This window comes from Lathyrus oleraceus, chromosome 5, assembly GCF_024323335.1.
Source record: "Lathyrus oleraceus cultivar Zhongwan6 chromosome 5, CAAS_Psat_ZW6_1.0, whole genome shotgun sequence".
Taxonomy (NCBI): Eukaryota; Viridiplantae; Streptophyta; class Magnoliopsida; order Fabales; family Fabaceae; genus Lathyrus; species Lathyrus oleraceus.
In genome coordinates this window covers 144,639,909-144,660,858 of record NC_066583.1, presented here as the reverse complement: position 1 = coordinate 144,660,858, position 20,950 = coordinate 144,639,909, and the positions used below count along the sequence as shown (strand labels likewise).

The 20,950-nt window shown below is 41.7% G+C and overlaps 1 long non-coding RNA gene across 1 annotated transcript in view; it reads left to right on the top strand.

Annotated features, from left to right (window-relative positions):
- Window positions 1–4,193: 4,193 nt before the first annotated feature.
- Window positions 4,194–20,950, top strand: part of LOC127086036 (uncharacterized) — a 33,129-nt gene continuing 16,372 nt past the window's right edge. The window contains exons 1-2 of the long non-coding RNA XR_007789378.1: window positions 4,194–4,357; window positions 5,024–5,198. This is a non-coding gene — a long non-coding RNA (uncharacterized LOC127086036). The remainder of the gene's footprint in view (window positions 4,358–5,023; window positions 5,199–20,950) is intronic.

Sequence of the window (20,950 nt, the reverse complement as noted above, 5' to 3'; positions counted from 1 at the left end):
AGTTGGGTATCTAGATCTGGTTTATCTTCACTTCAAAGAACTAGTCTGAACAAGATAGACACAAATCTTGTCTCTACATTTGTGGAAAGATGGCATCTAGAGACATCTTCATTTCACATGCCGTTTGGTGAAATGAGCATTACTTTGGATGATGTTTCATGTCTGCTTCACTTGTCCATCAGGGGTATCTTCTGGAGTCCTTAGGATGTCACGGAAGAGGTAGCTGTTAAACTACTTAGGAGTGTCACAGGGTGAGGCACAATCACATGTTCATAGTTGCAGGGGTTCGTATTATAAGTTGGAGTGGTTATACGATTTATTCGTACAACATAGAGCTGCTTCCAGCTGGGCATATGCGACCAGAGCATATCTGTTGATGTTGGTGGGTTTCACCATTTTTGCCGATAAGACCTTCACATTTGTAGAGGCACGATACCTCTTACTGTTTACGAACTTAGATAGATGTTCAGGATATAGTTGGGGAGCAGATACACTAGTTACCTTATACAGATATATTGGAGATGCGTCCATGTACAGTTGCAAACAGCTCGGTGGATATCCTACTCTCCTACAGGTATATAATTTAATTTTGTTTATTAAGTGTTGGATTCATTTTATAAAATATGTTAACTTAATTTATTTTATTTATTATGTTTGTATTTTATAACAGTGTTGGATTCACGAATACTTTCTAATTGTTGGAAAAAGAGGGGAGAATTGGAAACCAGTTGATAATTATGGTCTTCCCCGAGCGATGAGATGGTCGTATAGGCAAGGAGTCCTGAAGGTTGATGATTTACGACCTATTTTGGACGAGCTGACACCTGCCGACGTCATATGGCGTCCATTTGAGGATCATAGAGCATGGCATCAGTTTGATGAGATATGTCTCTACAAGGGCTGTTTGAAGTGGGGTGACACAGTTGTTCCATACTTGCCTGACAGATGTTTACATCAGTTCGGGTATAGGCAGTAAGTTCCATCCCCACCTCTTGATTGTATGATGGCGACAGATATTGATAATGATTGGATTGGTTACCATCAGAGCGTTATCGCTGTGATCCGTCCAACTACCCTGGCCATTACTCCATCTGATGTAGAAGATGGTTATCTGGAGTGGTATTATTGTGTTTCATATCCACGGTTGGTCCCTCCCCATCGTGACGATCCAAGAGAGGTACCAGTTCCTGTATATGACGCCGGACCATCTGATCCTGATTGGGCTCGTGTATCTACATTGATTCATCGCTATCTGAGACAGGTTAATATCGAAGAGGAAGATCCACAGTTTGCTGATTTATTTGAAGCATTGCATATTTCTCGTTCACATTGATTTATGTATTAAGTTTTAGAACTGAATATAATAGACATAATATAAAATTCATGTTTTGATTACATATTCATGCTAATACAGGTGTAAGTAATTGTCAATGTTGTAGACGTCCTGCAAATCCTAACATCCAAGTAGTTGCTGTATGAGAACAAAATTTTCTCCAATCTAATGTGACCGGTGGCAACGAAAACCCCTCTTTCATGTTAACCTGATAAAGTAAAATAATTAAAATATTAAATCATATAAAATATTAAGTGAAATAAGTAAAATATTAAATCATATAAAATAACTTATCATACAAAATATGTACCTGAACCCAATGATTTTGGTTAACAAAACCAATGCAATAAATAGAGACATTTGGTGTATGTGAAATTGTCATCGGAAAGAAAGTCATGCACGGATTGCCTAAACAGACAAGTACAATATTATAGCGATTCGCTATCAAGTAACCCATATCTGGTAGAGTCAACCATTTTTCAGGTGGCTGTGAACCAAAGGATTCTATCATCAAAGATTCTCTCACTTATGACAATCGATTAGAAAATAACTTGTCATACAAAGTTGACCTATCCTTGTCTATTATTTCCAACCCCAACTCTCTGTGAACCATTGGCCAACCATCCTCACCATATTCATGCAATGGTGCATTGACTCTAAATCCATAATTACCATCTGATTTAACATTAACTACATATTCTACTGGTTTTTTCCCTTTCTTCTTCACTCGTCCTTTGATTTTTAGTTTCTCAGGTAGTGGACACAATGGATTCATTGTTGGGTATGCTAGTTCACATACCCTACTCTTTAATGCCCTTTTCCCAATAACATCCAAATAACCATAAAAGGGACTTATGTGCGCGTGCTCAACTTCGTAAAAACTCTTTTGAAAAGAAGCTTTAATGTTTCCCAGTTGTAACCTCAAGTTGTTATTCATAGCTTCCCAACATTTGACCATGTCACCTATACTGTTTCCTAACATCTGCTTTAACTTCCAATGAGCAGATTCAACCCTAAAAATATTGAAAATAACACATAAAAAATACATAGAAAAAATATCACATATAAAAATAACACATAAAAAATTATAAGATGTACCGATTAGTCGTTGTGTTACCCAAATGTAGCACTCGATTAATCCATGCTCCAACAAATCTATGCCTATGTGGAGTCAACCATGTGTCTTTCACATAATTAATAAACCCACTATAATCAAAACATGCTTGCTCAAGTTGATGCAACCGTTGACCATACTCAACCTCATCACTAGCCCAAACAACTTCCATCCATAATGTGTCTATCGTCTTTTGCAGGTCATTCACCACATGTTGTTTGCATTTGGCACCAACGTTTTTGTTAATGTGAAATCTACATAGCAAATTAATCGACTTGAGAAACAAAATTTCAATTGCTTTCATCAAAGAAAGATCTCTATCTGTCAAAATCACTTGTGGACACATGTCTTTCTTCACAAACAACTCTTTTAGTTTCTCCAATACCCAACAAAAATTCTCTGTCTGCTCAGACTCCATATATGCAAATGCAACAGCAAAAGTCAACTCGGTTGATGTCATGCCAACAATTTCAACCAAAGGTTGTCTATATTTGTTTGTCTTGTAGGTGCTATCCATAACTAACACAATCGGAAAAATATTCAACAACTTAACTAAATCAGGACATGCCCAAAATATCTCTCTCACAACTTCCGAGTCATCCTTTTTTCTACTCCAATAGACATAGCCTGCATACTCAATAAGCTTAAACAAATGTTGTATCTCACTTCAAGGATCTCTTATCTCTTTTTATATCACAATCTTATGCTAGTATACTTGTGTAATCCGAGTGACATTCTCAAGATCTCGGTCTTGCAAGGAAAGCAATATGTGTCTAGGTGGTACATGTCTCTTTGTCAAATCAGCGACATGTTGCTTCTCATTTGTGGTCAACCTATCAATAAAGGAATGACCTTCTAATCTATCAGGTAAACCATGATTATGTAAACCACATTTTACATCAATCTTCCAACCAGATCTATCTTTCGTTGGAGTCGACCTGATTTTAAATGGGCATCCACATTTCTTGGACGCACTTTGGGTACCACTATCAGTACTCTTGTGTTTCCCACTTTTATCACAACCAAATATTAATTTGTTACTTCTCCCTCTCTTCCCTGTTTCAGTATCTGAACGACTGATAATAATAGTTACTTTATTATCGATTCCAACCTCTTTAATCCATCTGATAACCTCTTCTCGTGTACCAAATCTTTCAGTCATTATAAACGCATCAGTAGTATCTACACATATTTGGGGAAGATTTTCCATTCCTGCAAAATAAAATAAAAATAAAAATAAAAGCAAACCGGAACACTTTTTGAAAGAGTTCCGGAACACATAATACACAAACCGGAACACTTCTTCAAAGAGTTCCGGTATGTGTAACTTTGTTTACCGGAACTCTTTCAAAAAGTCTTCCGGAACGTGACTTTTTTCTTAAAGAACCGGAAGTCTTTCGTGAAGACTTCCGGTTCATTGCTTCGTGTGTTCCGGATGTCTTTTGTGAAGTCTTCCGGTTTAGAAAAAATACATACCGGAAGTCTTTTTCCAAGAGTTCCGGTGCGAGGGTGAAACGTGTAATTTTTTAAAGTTTCAACTGAATGGTAAATTGGTTAAAACCAGTTAAGGGTAAAATTGGAATTTTTAAAAAATTATAGGGGTATGAGGCTAAATGTAGGGGTACGAAGTAAAATTTTCTAAAAAGAGGAAAGAAAAGAACTTCCTCCTCAAACTGAACCGAACCGGCCGGTTCACTAGACCGGACCGGACCGGTTCGTGAAATAGCCCCTCCCCCTTATGTTGAACGCAAAAACACAGTAGGAAGAGCATAAAAAAATGGTCGTGTGGGTGGCCGTTCTTGGCCGCGGTGGTGGCCGCCCGGCCGCAGTACCCCCCTCCAAGAGGTGTTGTGATTTTGCATCTTCTCCAACTCTTCCAAGCTCCATTGATACTTCTTCAAGGTTTTGAGGTAAGTGGGAAAAATCCAAATCTTACTCAAAAATGTTCAAATAAAAGTGTTTCATACTTGAATTGTTATGGGTTTTCATGATTGAGTATTTATCTTTTGATAATTTTCATTGTTTTCAAGATAATTTATTTATTTTTATGTTAAGACATGTTTGGGAGTTATGGAAAAATGAATTATTCTAACAATCTATTAATGTTGACTCAAAGTAAATCATGTAAATTGAACTCTAAAATTATGTTAGAAATTGTCATGCTAATTACCACTTGAAAAGTTGATATTTTAAAAATGCAAATAAGTGCTTATGGAAAAATGTTGTTTGTTTCCATGAAACTAATTTTCTGTTTTAAATTTGTTTAATTACTATGCCAAGTATGTTAATTCTATGTCAATGATTATGCTAAGAATTAGAGACTATTTGTTAAGTTAATTTCTATGTTACCTACACTTTGGTTTTCTTTGGAAATAAGTGCTTATGTAAAAAAGCTATTTTGCCCTATGCCTAAATCAAATTTATTGTTATACTAACTACCACTCCAATGTTATGTTAAGTGCAAATCCTTGTTAGACTATAGGGAAGACTATGTTATGCTCGTTTTCATGCTATTTTAATTATCAATTTTTTGAATAATTAAACTACTTTTTGTGATCAAATTAACCTCAAAACAGTAGCAAAATCTAAAGACTCAACCACATGCAATTAACAATATCCACCACACAAGAGGATTCATGGTAATTACATGGAAATAGTGAAAGTTCAAGACTTACCAACGGAACCTAGACTTGCTCCGGTGCGTGTTGAAATGTTACCGAAAAGAAGCAAAATTCGGAAAAACTTCAAGAGGTAATCCTTTTATTATGCTTCCAATAATCCAAATGATAAGATGAATATTGATGATTAGAAGTTAAAATTAGGAGATGACGGAAAAGCGATCTATGCTTGAATCTTGATGAAATTGTTGAAAATTAATGGACACTTGAATTGTTGAGAATGATGATGAATATTGAATTATTGAATTGTGATGAATCTTGAATTGTTGAATGATGATTGTTGAATGCTTATGGTTAAGTTCTACCAAAACTAGAATTTCAATGTTAAATTTTAGATGATAATGGTGATGAACTTTGGTGGAGGTTATGGAAATGATGAAAAGGTTGAGAGAAAAGTTAGAGGTTAGAAGTAAAATGGTGGGAAAAAAGGTTAGAATCATTAACCTCCAAAGTTGGGAACAAAGAAATTTTATATAGATTTTTTTGGTTAGTTATAGTTCATTGGATTATGATTCAACTCACTATTTTATCAACGGTTAGAAATTAATCAAAAATTAGTTGCGGATCACTAAAGTTAGTCATTGGATCAATTATTATTAATGGTTGAGGTTTGATGAAAACTTTCTTAATTTTGTATTAGTTTGTGAACTTTAAGGAAGTTAGAGTTAGTTAGGGAGGTTAAGGGTAAATGAGTAAATGCATGGTTTTATGTTAAAATAGGTAGTTAAGGGTAGTTATAAGTAAGACATGTTTGATGTCAGCATAAGTACCAAGTTTAGGGGTGTAGCACCTCAAATTTGCACCTACTTCTTGTACATACATTCTCATATTAGGTCATAACATAACATGGTCCACTGCATAACATTGCATTGTCCCTTTGCCTCAAGTGCAAGCCAGTCAGAAGAATTAGGTCAAACTGGTCAGGAGATCAGTCAGTCAAGCAAGCAAGTGCAATTTTCATTGAAACAAGGCCCTAGGGTTGGTCCAACATGTTCACATGACTTGGGGATCCATTTGAAGTGTTTTGGTCAAGGATTGGATGTTCAGAAGTCATCAGTCAATGCACAGTTTGCCAGAAACCCTAAAAAGTCAAACTTGGTCAACTGTGTCTGATTTTATGGTTTTGATGGTTGGATTTGGTTTGAGAGAGCTCATTCATGTCCAAATAGGCCTCATGTATCATGTCAAAGACCATCATGGAAGAATTTGAAGCCAGATCAGAAATTTCCAAAAATAGAAACTGGACCTGTAATTGAAACCTGCCAAAAATGGAAACTTCTTGATCCCAAACTTACGTCATGATACAAGCTTCAAATGAATTTTTTCCCAACATGAAAGTTGAAGATCTTGTTCTCCCATTTCCAAAAAGTCCAAGAACTCTCAATTCCCATGTATGGTTGGCAAGATATGATCAATTCATTTTCAAAAATTCTTGAACTTCAAAAGGCCATATCTCTCAAACCATTTGGCCAATTTGGGTGGGGTTTTTTTTTCCTACAAGTCACATTTGATCCCCTCTTTCCAAAAATGTCATCATCATGCACCAAAACATCACCATTCAAAATGGCCTTTTTGGACTTGCTTGAATTAATTTCAAGTGAGGTTGAAATTTGACTTTTCCAAATAACCATTTTTAATCATTTTGGCCAATTGAGAATGACTAGGAATCATATTTTGGACATGTTCAAGGCCCATTTTCGCAGCTACAGCTCATGCACCATGCCACTTGAGTGAAATTAGCAAAAGGACACTTTTTACCAACTCCAATTCCACTTTTTCATTAACCTTGATTAGTACCATTAAACAGAGTATATATACATCATTTTCTCTCTGAAAGAAACCCTAGCAGCCACTCAAAACCAACAGAAAACTCATTCCTCTAAAAAACACCATTTTCTTCATTTGCAAAATCTGTTAAAAACTCAAGAGCACCCGAGTTTGTTTTGGTTTGGTCATCATATACCAACATCTTGGAAGCATCTGGCAGCCATGTATCACACCTGTATCATCATTTCCACCTCTGTTGCATCAAAGGGGATGTCCATGGCAACTTTGATTTTGAGCTAACTCCAACATTGCTAAGCCAAAGCCTTCCATCCATTCATCAATACCAACACCATAGCGCATCTGTTTTGACAAAACACAAGGAAATAACCACTGCTCCGTTTCTGTGCTCCGAATTTGGCCAGGTATCGAATCTCTTCATTTCCAAAATCATGAACTACATCTTGTAGATCTTTTTGCCATGAACTTACTGAGCTTTGAATCGAAGGAAACGGTTAGAAATTGAGAGAGAACGAGAGTTTTGAAATTTTATGTTCATGGCAAGATTCAATCGATTCTTCATTTTGTTGTTGTTTTGAGATAAATTGCTTGTAGATTCGTGTTAAAGGTTGTTAGATCTTCATAAACATGTGCTTAAATGGTGTTTCTGGGATTGTTGAATTTTTCTGGAGATTTCGCGCACGAAGATCATGAAGATCTTCATGCTGTTCATGAGACTGCACTTTTCCTGCGGATTCTCTTGCAGCCTTCATGAGGCTAGCTATGACTTTTCCTGCGGATTCCTGGGCTAGGGTTTTTGCATGAGTTCGTTACTGTTGCATTAGCATGGACCAATCAGCTTATTTCGTTTCAGCAGCCAAAACGCTGCGTTTGGATTAGTGGCATGGGTAATTTCAAAAATGCCACTGGCCGTGCCCCATGTCCCATTAAAGTCATTTTGTTTTTCATATTTATTTCAATTTGTATGCTCATCTTGCAAAAATCATAACTTCATCATGTTTGATCCAATTTCCATGAGATTTTTTGCATTCTTTTCATCATGATCTCTACTTAATTGTCATATTTTTTTCCAGATTTTTGTGATGAATGGATTTTATTTGGCATATTGGTTTGTGACATGTGCTCATATTTTGTACACTTTGCCAAAACATTTGTGAAATGATGATGCTTTATCCAATGGCTCCCAAATTGTTTGTGCTTAAACTAGACACATGCATGGTGATTTTGGTGTAGAGTTTGTGAATTTATCATTGTTGGTTTGTGAGTTATGATTTTATGAATTAGGGTGTGACAATTTGTGTCACACCATTGATGTCCAACTTCATGATTTTCATTACCATGCTTCTTGAACTCAAATTGGTTTTAATTTTTGCATGAATGTACTCTTGGATGTCTAGTTTACATGTGAATTTTCTTGGAATTATTTGTGGCATTTCCTAATTGTTTGGGATTTTCTCTCCTGTTTGGTCATATGTTGACCTTTTGTGACACATGTTCCCATTTCATTTGTGAAATTCTCATACTTTATTGGATGGACATGAAATTTGATATGTGACTAATAGACATCTTAAGGTTTATCATGGTTTTAGTCCCATTCATTTCTCATATGTTGTCACTGATTTATGATTTATTGAAGTTGGTGCATGTTTGGTTGACTTCTTTGAGCATGTTTAAACTTGCCTTGCCTTTCTGATTTTCATTGACCTATTTCCCATGATCCAATTGAGCTGAAATTTGACATGAATACCATGCTATGGATTATGTTTGATCATGATTTATTTGATGATTTTTGGAATTGTTTGTGATTAGTTTTGAGTTAAGTCTTGCTGTTGACTTCTATGAGCTTCCATATGCCATGCTTTGACCTAATTTGCTCATGAAATGATAATGATGAATGATGTGAATGTGAAACCACTTGGGTTTGTTTCTTGATTGTTTGAACTTGATTTTGGATACTTGCCACTTGCTGTTTTGCCTTTCTCATTCTCTTTTGACCCTAGGCTTGCCCTAGTGGTCCTGCTACTCACGCTTGAGTTCATGTTTTCAGGGTGACCAACAATTATCCAATGAGACCAATACAAATTGGTTGTGTTTGTTTGTTTATCATGACTAACCTATTTGTTTTGTAGGTTGCTTGGCTCACATGCCTTGAGCCTTGTGCATTGCACACTTAGCTTGTTTGTGTTGACTGGTTGATATCTGTTTCCTTTTGCTTTAATTTTGAAGTTGTGTACTAATGTTGTCTGACTGGTTTCAGGTGCTTTTAGTTGCTCAGTTCCTTGTGAACTTTTGCTTTGCTTTGCTTGATAAGCAATTTGCATTGAGGTATACCTTTCTTATCTTCATGTAGTCTGGAAGACCTGGCCTGTTGCTTGGCCAGGCAACTGTCTGAAGTCCTCCTTAAGAGGCAATGTCTGTGACTGTTTACATTTGTCCTGTACATATTCAAAGACCTCCTAAGTGAAGAGGCATTGGCAGACACAAGGGATGTGCAATCCATCCCCTGCTATTCTGTGTGTCATCTACTTTGCTCACACCACTGTGTTGACGCATTGCAGATACAAACCCAAGATCTTGTACAATTGTACAGTTGAGTCAGTTTCAAATGTGTAGAAGGGTTCCCACCTTCTGAACCCACACATTCTTGTCTTAAGCTCTCCCAGGCCAGGGATAAGAGCTGTGAAGTCTTATCTTCACTCACCTTTCATCTGCTTCACCTTAGCCCCTCAATGGCAAGGTTAAGAGCTAACACTACCCAGTTCCAGTGGTTTGTTTGTTGAGGTTGATATGACCCCTCGACTAAAACCTAACCTTGTTTGAGCCCATTGCTTGCATATAGTGTGTGCTACTTGTGCTTGTGTGTTTGCTTTAGCTTGCTTCCTGTGCAAGTTAGGTTTGCTTTAGCTTGCTTCCTGTGCAAGTTAGGTTAGGTATGGCTTGCTTCCTGTGTAAGTCATGTTTAGGATAGGCTTGCTTCCTGTGCAAGTTAGCTAGAAACCTTAACTTAGGGATGATTTTGCATGACAACATCTAGGCTCGAGTCGTAGTCTCCCTAGTGTTGTGTCTCCCTCTGTTATCTGGTTAGGCTAGTCCTTTATCTCTCCGTAGGGGAACTACGTCGCCCTGATCCTCATACCAGATGAGGTACGTAGGCAGGAGATGAGCTGATCTCTCCGGGCGCCCTTTTGTTTTGTTTGTGTGAGTTGTATCTCCTTTTCTGGTTGGAGTCTGACATAAGTCCAGCGATTGGTAGTTGGTTTCCTGTGTGTGTTTTGGTTCGGATGCTGATGTAAGCCCAGTGATTGGCATTCAGGCTCCACGTTTGCCTTCTTGTGTGTGTTTTGGTTCGGATGCTGATGTAAGCCCAGTGATTGGCATTCAGGCTCCACGTTTGCCTTTGCCAGTGTTTGTTTGTGTGTGTGTCAGCCGAGCTACGAATGCTCTGATTCTTCTCTCGTCCGAGGAGATACGTATGCATAGGATGCGATATCCTAGCGAGCATGTGTCGTTTCCCCAGTCCGAACTACTTCGACTCTGATGTCTATGCTTGATAGACTAAGTAGGCCTAGGATGCGATATCCTGCCGAGTCGGTTTCAGTCTGTTTTCTTGTGTCTCTTTCAGCCAGTGTGTGTGTGTTTGAGCAGTGTTTTAGCAACCATTTTTCCTTCCTTTTGTGCGTGGATCCCGTCGAGTATGACGGATGCGTCGGGGTGCTAATACCTTCCCTTCGCATAACCGACTCCCGATCCCATTCTCTCTGGTCGCGAGACCATGTCTTTTCCCAGGTTTACTCTGAGCGTTTCCCTTCCCTCTTTTGGGATAAATAACGCACGGTGGCGGCTCTGTTGTTCTTGTTTTCCCGCCGGTTTTTCGCGTGATGCGACAGCTGGCGACTCTGCTGGGGAAATAAGAGAAGTTGACCTATGCTGGTCCATCTTCCCTAAGCGAGTCTCTCCTAGCGCTCTCTAGGATAGGGTTTGGTTGCTTTTGCTGTTATTTATTGCATTCATTTATTTATTGTTTGCATTCATGTTTGCACTTATGTTTGCATTCATTCACATTCATTATTCATCTGGCTGGTTGTCTGTTTCTCTCTGTTGGGGTGGGAGTTACATGAGGTAAAAGGCCCAATACCCAGGCCATGAGTGAAATCTAGGATACTTAGGAATAGAGTGATTCATGGGAAGCGGGTGGTATTGCGCCACTTAGCGGAACATTGATATCACGAGCAGTTCAGACCCTGGTGGGATATTATCGTTACATACTTCGGGTGTGTATATGATGATGTTCTGCGAAAGGTTATTTATGCTGCGTTTCTCTCGACCTTACCCTGGCCTAGATGACACCCGTGAGTGGGGAGGGAATGATCATTATTACAGGTACAGTTGGTGACTTGTTGGTGACTTGTGATCCTGTTGGTGACTATTGGTTCAGAAGTTTGGGGTCTCAAATGACTTTGGGTTTCAGATGAATTTGTGGTTCCGAGTTCAAGCCGAAGCTTTGATCCTGTGTTCTGAGAGACACAGCCAACCAGTCGTGTCTGCATCATTTGCATCATAGCATGTTTATTTTCAAAAAAAATACGCAATAAAAAAAAAAAGGGAAAAAGAAAAGAAAAAAAAACTAATCCCTGCATGCATATCATTTCTCAGGTACATTCCAGAGCTTGTTCACTGATAGAGATGGCAACAGTCCCAGGGTTGAAGCGGAAGACTTGTTCCTACAGCTTTCACCGTGAACCTTTGACGTCTCTGATTGAGTTGAGTAACCTTATGACCAGTGGTAACCAGAAGGGGTTTGTCGACCAGTATGGAGATATTCTGACACTGTTGAAGATGGTAGTCGATCCGGTGCCGTTGCAGACTCTTCTACAGTTCTACGACCCAGAGCTTCATTGTTTCACCTTTCAAGATTATCAGTTGGCGCCTACTCTTGAGGAGTACTCCATTCTGCTGAGTGTCCCGGTCCGGTATCAGGTTCCTTTCTTGGATGTGCCCAAGGAGGTTGATTTCGGAGTTGTTGCCAGAGCTCTCCATTTGGGTATTAAGGAAGTCAGCGATAGTTGGAAGTCCAGTGGGGATGTTGTAGGATTGCCTTTGAAGTTTCTGTTGAGGGTAGCTAGAGAAGAAGCAGAGAAGGGAAGTTGGGAAGCCTTTCATGCTCAGTTGGCCGTCATGATCTATGGGATCGTCCTGTTTCTGAGTATGCCCAATTTTGTTGACTATGCTGCAGTCAGTATTTTCATTGGAGGAAATCCAGTTCCTACTCTGTTGGCTGACACTTACTATGCTATTCACAGTAGGCATGGTAAGGGTGGGGCTATCAGGTGTTGTCTCCCGCTTTTGCTCAGATGGTTCTTGTCTCTCCTGCCAGTCAGTGGACCTTTTGTGGATGCTCAGAGCACGCATAAGTGGACTCAGAGGGTTATGTCTCTTACTTCCTATGATATCAGATGGCAATCTTACCGGATGGATGTGCGTAACGTCATTATGAGCTGTGGAGGATTCCGTAATGTGCCACTCATAGGGACTAGGGGTTGCATCAATTACAACCCGGTTCTTTCCCTCCGCCAGTTGGGGTTTGTGATGAAGGGAAGACCACTTGAGGCTGAGGTAGCAGAAAGTGTGTATTTTGAGAAGCAGAGTGACCCGGATAGATTGGAGCAGGTAGGAAGAGCTTGGAAGTCTATTGGTATGAAGGATGGATCTGTCTTAGGGAAGAAGTTTGCCGTTGCTATGCCCGATTACACTGATTGGGTCAAGGAGAGAGTAGAAACTTTGTTGTTACCCTACGATAGGATGGAGCCGTTGCAGGAGCAACCACCTTTGATCCTTGCTGAGAGTGTGCCTGCGGAGCACTACAAGCAAGCCCTGATGGAGAATCGCCGTTTGAGAGGGAAGGAGCAAGATACCCAGATGGAGCTGTACAAAGCCAAAGCTGATAGTTTGAACTTGGCTCATCAACTCAGAGGAGTGCGAGAAGAAGATGCTAGCAGACTGAGAAGCAAGAAGAGATCCTACGAGGAGATGGAGAGCATGCTAGATGCAGAACACCAGGAGTGCTTGAGGTTGCAGAGAGTTGAGGCCAGCTATCAGAAGAAGATCAGAGACTTGGAGAAGAAACTCAGAGATAAAGACATCCAATTGAAGAAGGAAGTAGACTTGAGACAGGCATCAGAGAACCACCTTGGAGGAGAAGTGGTAGAGCTTAGACGACAACTGAAGGAGAAGATCACTCTTTTGCCAGAATGTTCAGAATGTGACCTGTTGATAGACCAGTGTCAGTACTTGAAGACTCTCATTCCGGGAGGCCGTTTGTCTTAGCTTGTATCTTTGATGTGTATGTTGAGAATCACCTCCAGGCTTGTTGGATGGGATTCATTGTTGTACTCCGATTGTTTGGATTTTCTTTGTCGACTTTGTTGTATGATCCTGTTGCTCATATAGATGAGGTTGTTGGTTTCACCTTGTACTCATCACTCTTGTGTATGTTGTTTCTGTGCTTCTGTGTTGTTCTTGCTGCAGGTTGCCATCTTTTGAGGATGACTCAGGCTCTTTGAATGCCTGAGGAATGAACATATCATGTGCATCATACGCATCATTAGCACCATACTCATATCATTTTGCATAACAGGTGTTCTTGGTCGTGACTTCTCACTCTTGGTTCCTGTTCAGGCAGGATAGCTGATCAACGTTCGCACCGCTACTCAACAAGACTGAATCAACAGAGAGGTATGGATCAAGTTCAAGCTGAGTTGGCTGAGATGAAGGCTAACATGGCCCAGTTCATGAATATGATGCAAGGGGTTGCACAAGGTCAAGAAGAACTTCGAGCCTTGGTTCAGAGACAAGAGGCTGCAATTCCACCGGTCAACCATGCTCCGCCAGAGGGAGGCCCGGTCAATGATAACAATGTTGCTGCTGCTGTACCCATCAACAACTATGCTGTAGGTGATGAGTTGGGGGGTATTCGAATCAACGGTCAACCTATTGCTCCAGATGCCGCTAATGCCAGAGCAGTCCGTGCCCCGACCCGTAATCCTGCTCCGATTGTTGACAGACAAGAGGATATGTTCACTCTGCTCAGTGAAGACGAAGACGTTCTGGGAAGGGTTGATGAGAGGGATCGTAAAGTTGATGCCCTTGCTGAGAAAATTAGAGCTATGGAATGTCAGAATTCTCTCGGTTTTGATGTTACCAATATGGGGTTGGTGGAAGGTTTGAGAATCCCTTACAAGTTCAAAGCACCGTCCTTCGATAAATACAACGGTACTTCTTGCCCTCGCACCCATGTGCAGGCTTATTATCGAAAAATCTCTGCGTATACCGATGATGAAAAGATGTGGATGTATTTTTTCCAAGATAGTCTATCTGGGGCTTCTTTGGACTGGTACATGGAATTAAAGAGAGATTCGATCCGATGCTGGAGGGATCTAGGTGAGGCCTTCTTGAGGCAATATAAACATAACATGGACATGGAGCCTAGCCGGACTCAGCTGCAGAGTCTATGTCAGAAATCCGGAGAGAGCTTCAAGGAGTACGCCCAGAGGTGGCGTGAACTGGCTGCTAGAGTTCAACCCCCTATGCTGGAGAGGGAGTTGACATATATGTTTATCGGTACGCTTCAAGGTGTGTTTATGAACCGGATGGGGAGCTGCCCATTCGGTAGTTTTTCTGATGTTGTCATTTGTGGAGAGAGGACTGAGAGCTTGATTAAAACTGGGAAGATCCAAGATGCTGGTTCCTCTTCTTCTAAGAAGCCATTTGCTGGGGCACCTCGTCGAAGAGAGGGTGAAACTAATGCTGTTCAACACCGCAGAGATCAGAACAGAAGTGAATACCGTCAAGTTGCTGCAGTAACCATTCCGGCACCTCAACCTCGTCAACAACAACAACAAAGAGTTCAACAACCGCAACAACAACAACAGCAACGTCCGTATCAGCCCAGACAAAGGATGCCTGATCGACGTTTTGATTCGCTACCCATGTCGTACGCCGAACTACTGCCCGAACTACTCAGGTTGGGGTTGGTTGAGTTGCGTACAATGGCTCCGCCTACAGTATTGCCTCCTGGGTACGACGCCAACGTCCGTTGTGACTTTCACTCTGGGGCACCAGGGCATCATACTGAGAAGTGTCGGGCTCTCCAGCACAAGGTCCAAGATTTGATCGATGCCAAGGCGATCAACTTCGCTCCAGTGCCTAACGCCGTAAACAACCCTATGCCTCAGCATGGTGGGCATAGAGTGAACAATATTGAGGGGAAGGAAGCTGAAGATCTGGTTGTTAATGTTGATGATGTTCAGGCTTCTCTGCTAGTTGTGAAGGGCCGTCTGCTGAATGGGGGTGTCTACTCGGGTTGTGATGAGGATTGTTTGGGCTGTGCAGAATCTGAGAATGGTTGCGACCAGTTAAGGGCCGGTATCCATGGTATGATGGATGAGGGTTGTTTGCAATTCAGTAGGGCTGTAAAAGATCGTGGAACAGTGTCAACTATCACCATTTACTTTAAACCAACTGAAGGACGTGGACAAAGGGTCGTTAGTGCACCTGCAACAAATTGTACCCCAGTTACCATTTCCGTGCCTGTAACCATCAGTGCTCCAACTACTATCGTTGCGTCTGGAAGAAGGGCTGTTGAGAATAGTAGAGCCGTGCCGTGGAAGTATGATAATGCTTACCGCAGTAACAGAAGGGCTGAAAGTCAGACAAGACCAGTGAATCAAGCTCCAGTGACAATTGGTTTACCGAATAGAGTTCCTGCAACTATTGGTCCGGCTGTGGATAATGTAGGGGGTCCAGGAGGTTTTACCAGAAGCGGTCGTCTGTTCGCACCGCAGCCTTTGAGGGACAATAATGCTGAGGCTCTCGCCAAAGCAAAGGGTAAGCAAGCTGTGGTTGAGGAAGAGCCTGTCCAGAAGGAAGCGCCCGAGGGCTCATTTGAGAAAGACGTGGAGGAGTTTATGAAAATAATCAAGAAGAGTGACTACAAGATTGTAGATCAGTTGAACCAAACTCCGTCCAAGATTTCTATACTTTCACTGTTGTTGTGCTCTGAGGCACACCGTAATGCCTTGCTGAAGATGTTAAATCTGGCTTACGTGCCTCAGGAGATTTCTGTCAATCAACTGGAGGGTGTGATGGCCAATGTGAGCACCAGGCATGGTGTAGGATTCACCAACCTGGACTTACCGCCTGAAGGGCGGAACCATAACAAAGCCTTGCACATCACCATGGAGTGCAAGGGGGCAGTGTTGTCTCACGTATTGGTAGACACCGGGTCGTCGCTGAATGTGTTGCCTAAGCAGATTCTGAAGAAGATTGATGTGGAAGGGTTTGTGCTTACTCCCAGTGACCTGATCGTTCGTGCTTTCGACGGCTCCAAACGTTCTGTGTGTGGGGAAGTTACCTTGCCTGTGAAGATAGGTCCTGAGGTATTCGATATCATCTTCTATGTTATGGACATCCAGCCCGCCTATAGTTGTTTATTGGGGCGTCCATGGATTCATGCAGCAGGGGCAGTCTCGTCGACTCTCCATCAAAAGCTCAAGTATGTCTGGAACGGTCAGATTGTGACCGTGTGCGGTGAAGAAGAGATTCTGGTGAGTCATCTATCCTCGTTCAAATATGTTGAGGTGGATGGCAAGATCCACGAAACCTTATGCCAGGCGTTTGAGACTGTGGCTCTTGAGAAAGTGGCGTACGCTGATCAGAGGAAGCCGGGTGCTTCGATTGCTTCGTACAAGCAGGCCAAAGAAGTTGTTAAATCCGGCAAAGCTGAAGGCTGGGGCAAGATGGTGGACTTGCCTGTTAAAGAAGACAAATTTGGCGTTGGTTACGAGCCTTTCCAAGCAGAGCAGAATGGTCAAGCGGGTCCGAGTACCTTTACTAGCGCTGGGCTGATGAATCATGGCGACGTCTCTGCAACCGGTAGTGAAGACTGTGACAGTGATTGTGATTTGGACAACTGGGTTCGCCCGTGTGCACCAGGGGAGTCTATCAACAACTGGACGGCTGAAGAAGTGGTTCAAGTTACTCTTCTAACAGAGTAATTTTCTGTTGTTTTTTCATTTTGCATGAAAATCCTACGATCTGCCCAAGGCGTAGTGATTCATTGTAGGGCCTCATCATGTTTTAATGATTATCATTAATGAAGGACATTTTTGCAATCAAACTTTGTGATCCCTGTCTTTCTATTTTTTGTTTTCATCTTTTTTTCAAAAACAATAAAAATGGCAATGTTTTTGTTTTTTTGTGACTTTATTGAACTCTTTTTCTAAAACAAAGCATTAAACATGCAGAAGCGATCTTATGGCATTCACTATGAACAGTTCTGTTATGGCTCAGTATGATTTCGACAATCCCATCTACCAAGCTGAAGAGGAGAGTGAGGAAGACTGTGAACTTCCTGCAGAATTGGTCAGATTGCTGAGGCAGGAGGAAAGGGTCATCCAACCTCATCAGGAGGAGTTGGAGGTTGTTAATTTGGGTACTGAGGACGCCAAAAGAGAAATCAAGATTGGGGCTGCTTTAGAGGACTCTGTCAAGAGGAGGCTGATTGAGATGCTGAGAGCATATGTGGAGATATTCGCCTGGTCATATCAAGATATGCCTGGGTTGGATACAGACATTGTGGTGCATCGATTACCTCTTAGAGAAGGATGTCCTTCGGTCAAGCAGAAGCTTCGTAGAACGAGTCCTGATATGGCAACTAAGATCAAGGAAGAGGTTCAGAAGCAGTGGGATGCAGGTTTTTTGGCTGTTACGAGTTATCCCCCATGGGTAACCAACATCGTTCCTGTGCCGAAGAAGGATGGTAAAGTCAGAATGTGTGTCGATTACCGGGATTTGAATAGAGAGAGTCCGAAAGATGATTTCCCATTACCTCACATTGATGTATTGGTTGATAATACGGCTCAATCCTCGGTATTCTCTTTCATGGATGGTTTCTCTGGATATAATCAGATCAAGATGGCGCCAGAGGACATGGAAAAGACGACATTCATTACACCTTGGGGCACGTTCTGCTATAAGGTGATGCCATTTGGGCTAAAGAATGCTGGTGCTACCTATCAGAGGGCAATGACGACTCTTTTTCATGACATGATGCACAAAGAAATTGAAGTGTACGTAGATGATATGATTGCGAAGGCGCAGACAGAAGAGGAGCACCTGGTTAATTTGCAGAAGCTGTTTGACCGGTTGAGAAAGTTCAAGCTGAGGTTGAATCCGAACAAGTGTACGTTTGGGGTGAGATCAGGGAAGCTTTTAGGCTTCGTTGTCAGTGAGAAAGGGATTGAGGTTGATCCAGCGAAAGTCAAAGCTATTCAAGAGATGCCTGAACCAAAAACGGAAAAGCAGGTCCGTGGGTTTTTAGGGAGATTGAACTACATTGCAAGGTTCATATCTCACCTAACTGCCACGTGTGAACCAATTTTCAAGTTGCTAAGAAAGAATCAAGCAATCAGTTGGAATGATGACTGTCAGAAAGCTTTTGACAGGATAAAGGAGTATTTACAGAAACCTCCAATCCTTATACCTCCAGTTCCAGGGAGACCTCTGATAATGTACCTGTCAGTGACTGAGAACTCGATGGGGTGTGTATTGGGACAGCATGACGAGTCTGGTCGAAAAGAGCATGCCATATACTACCTTAGCAAAAAGTTTACCGACTGTGAAACAAGATATTCACTGCTCGAGAAAACTTGCTGTGCTTTGGCCTGGGCTGCTCGCCGACTGAGGCAGTATATGTTGAACCATACTACCTTGTTGATTTCTAAGATGGATCCAGTGAAGTACATCTTTGAGAAACCGGCTCTCACCGGACGCGTTGCTCGTTGGCAGATGATTCTAACAGAATATGATATTCAGTATACGTCACAAAAGGCCATCAAAGGTAGTATTCTGTCAGACTATCTCGCCGAGCAACCGATTGAAGATTATCAGCCTATGATGTTTGAATTCCCTGATGAAGACATCATGTATCTTAAGATGAAAGATTGCGAAGAGCCTCTTGTCGAGGAAGGACCGGATCCGGATGACAAATGGACACTGATGTTTGATGGGGCTGTGAATATGAATGGTAACGGTGTTGGGGCAGTATTGATCAATCCTAAAGGTGCTCATATACCTTTTTCTGCCAGATTGACGTTTGACGTCACCAACAACGAAGCTGAGTATGAGGCTTGTATCATGGGGATAGAAGAAGCCATTGATCTGAGGATCAAAACTCTTGATATATTTGGGGATTCCGCTCTAGTGGTCAATCAAGTCAATGGAGATTGGAATACGAATCAGCCGCATTTGATTCCGTATAGAGATTACACCAGAAGAATATTGACGTTCTTCAAGAAGGTGAAGTTGTATCATGTCCCCCGGGATGAGAATCAAATGGCTGATGCCTTGGCTACTTTGTCTTCTATGATCAAAGTTCATTGGTGGAATCATGTGCCACATGTTGCGGTGAATCGACTCGAGAGGCCTGCGTATGTGTTTGCAGCCGAGTCTGTTGTGATTGATGAGAAGCCCTGGTATTATGACATCAAGAACTTCCTCAAGACTCAGGAGTATCCTGAAGGTGCGTCAAAGAATGACAAGAAAACCCTGAGAAGGCTAGCTGGAAGCTTCTATTTGAATCAGGATGATGTGCTGTATAAGAGAAACTTTGACATGGTCTTGCTCAGATGCGTGGACAGACCCGAGGCAGACATGTTAATGCAGGAAGTTCATGAAGGTTCCTTCGGTACTCATGCCGGCGGACATGCAATGGCTAAGAAATTGTTGAGAGCGGGTTATTACTGGATGACTATGGAATCCGATTGTTTCAAGTATGCTCGGAAGTGCCATAAGTGTCAAATTTATGCTGATAAGGTGCATGTACCACCAAGCCCTCTGAATGTCATGAATTCGCCTTGGCCGTTTGCCATGTGGGGCATTGATATGATTGGGAAGATTGAGCCTACTGCTTTGAATGGACATCGTTTCATTTTGGTAGCGATTGACTATTTCACCAAATGGGTGGAAGCAGCTTCCTATGCTAACGTTACCAAACAAGTGGTTACCCGGTTCATCAAGAAAGAAATCATATGTCGTTATGGAGTTCCTGAGAGAATCATCATTGACAATGGTTCGAATCTCAATAACAAGATGATGAAAGAGCTTTGTAAAGATTTCAAGATTGAACATCACAATTCTTCTCCTTACAGACCGAAGATGAATGGTGTTGTAGAAGCGGCAAACAAGAATATCAAGAAGATTGTGCAGAAGATGGTCGTTACGTACAAGGATTGGCATGAGATGCTGCCTTTCGCTTTGCATGGGTACCGTACCTCAGTACGTACGTCGACCGGGGCAACCCCTTACTCCCTTGTGTATGGTATGGAAGCTGTCCTACCTGTTGAAGTGGAGATTCCTTCTCTGAGCGTTTTATTGGATGTCAAGCTGGACGAAGCCGAGTGGATTCGAACAAGGTTTAACGAGTTGAGCCTTATCGAAGAGAGACGGCTAGCAGCTGTATGCCATGGACAGTTGTATCAGCAAAGGATGAAGCGAGCCTTTGATCAGAAAGTGCGTCCTCGAAGCTATCAGATCGGTGATCTAATTTTGAAGAGGATCCTCCCTCCCGGTGCAGATAACAGGGGCAAGTGGACTCCTAATTATGAAGGTCCATATGTTGTGAAAAAGGTATTCTCCGGTGGAGCCTTGATGCTTACAACTATGGATGGTGAAGACTTTCCGTCTCCTGTTAACTCAGATGTAGTCAAAAAATACTTCGCATAAATTGACCCGCTGGACAAAAAGAAAAAAAGAGTCCAGGCAAAAATGGGCATCCCGGCGAACCAAAAAACAGAAAGGAAAGGTTCGGGCAAAAATTAGGGATAAAATGAAAAGAATTTGTACACCCGGTAAGTCGAAAACCCGCAAGGGCGGCTTAGGCAAAAATGGGTATCCCGGTGGATTGAAAACCCGAAAGGGCGATCCAGCCAAAAGAGGGATTAAAGCGAAGACTACAGTCTGAGTTGTCTGTACTTCATCGAGCTT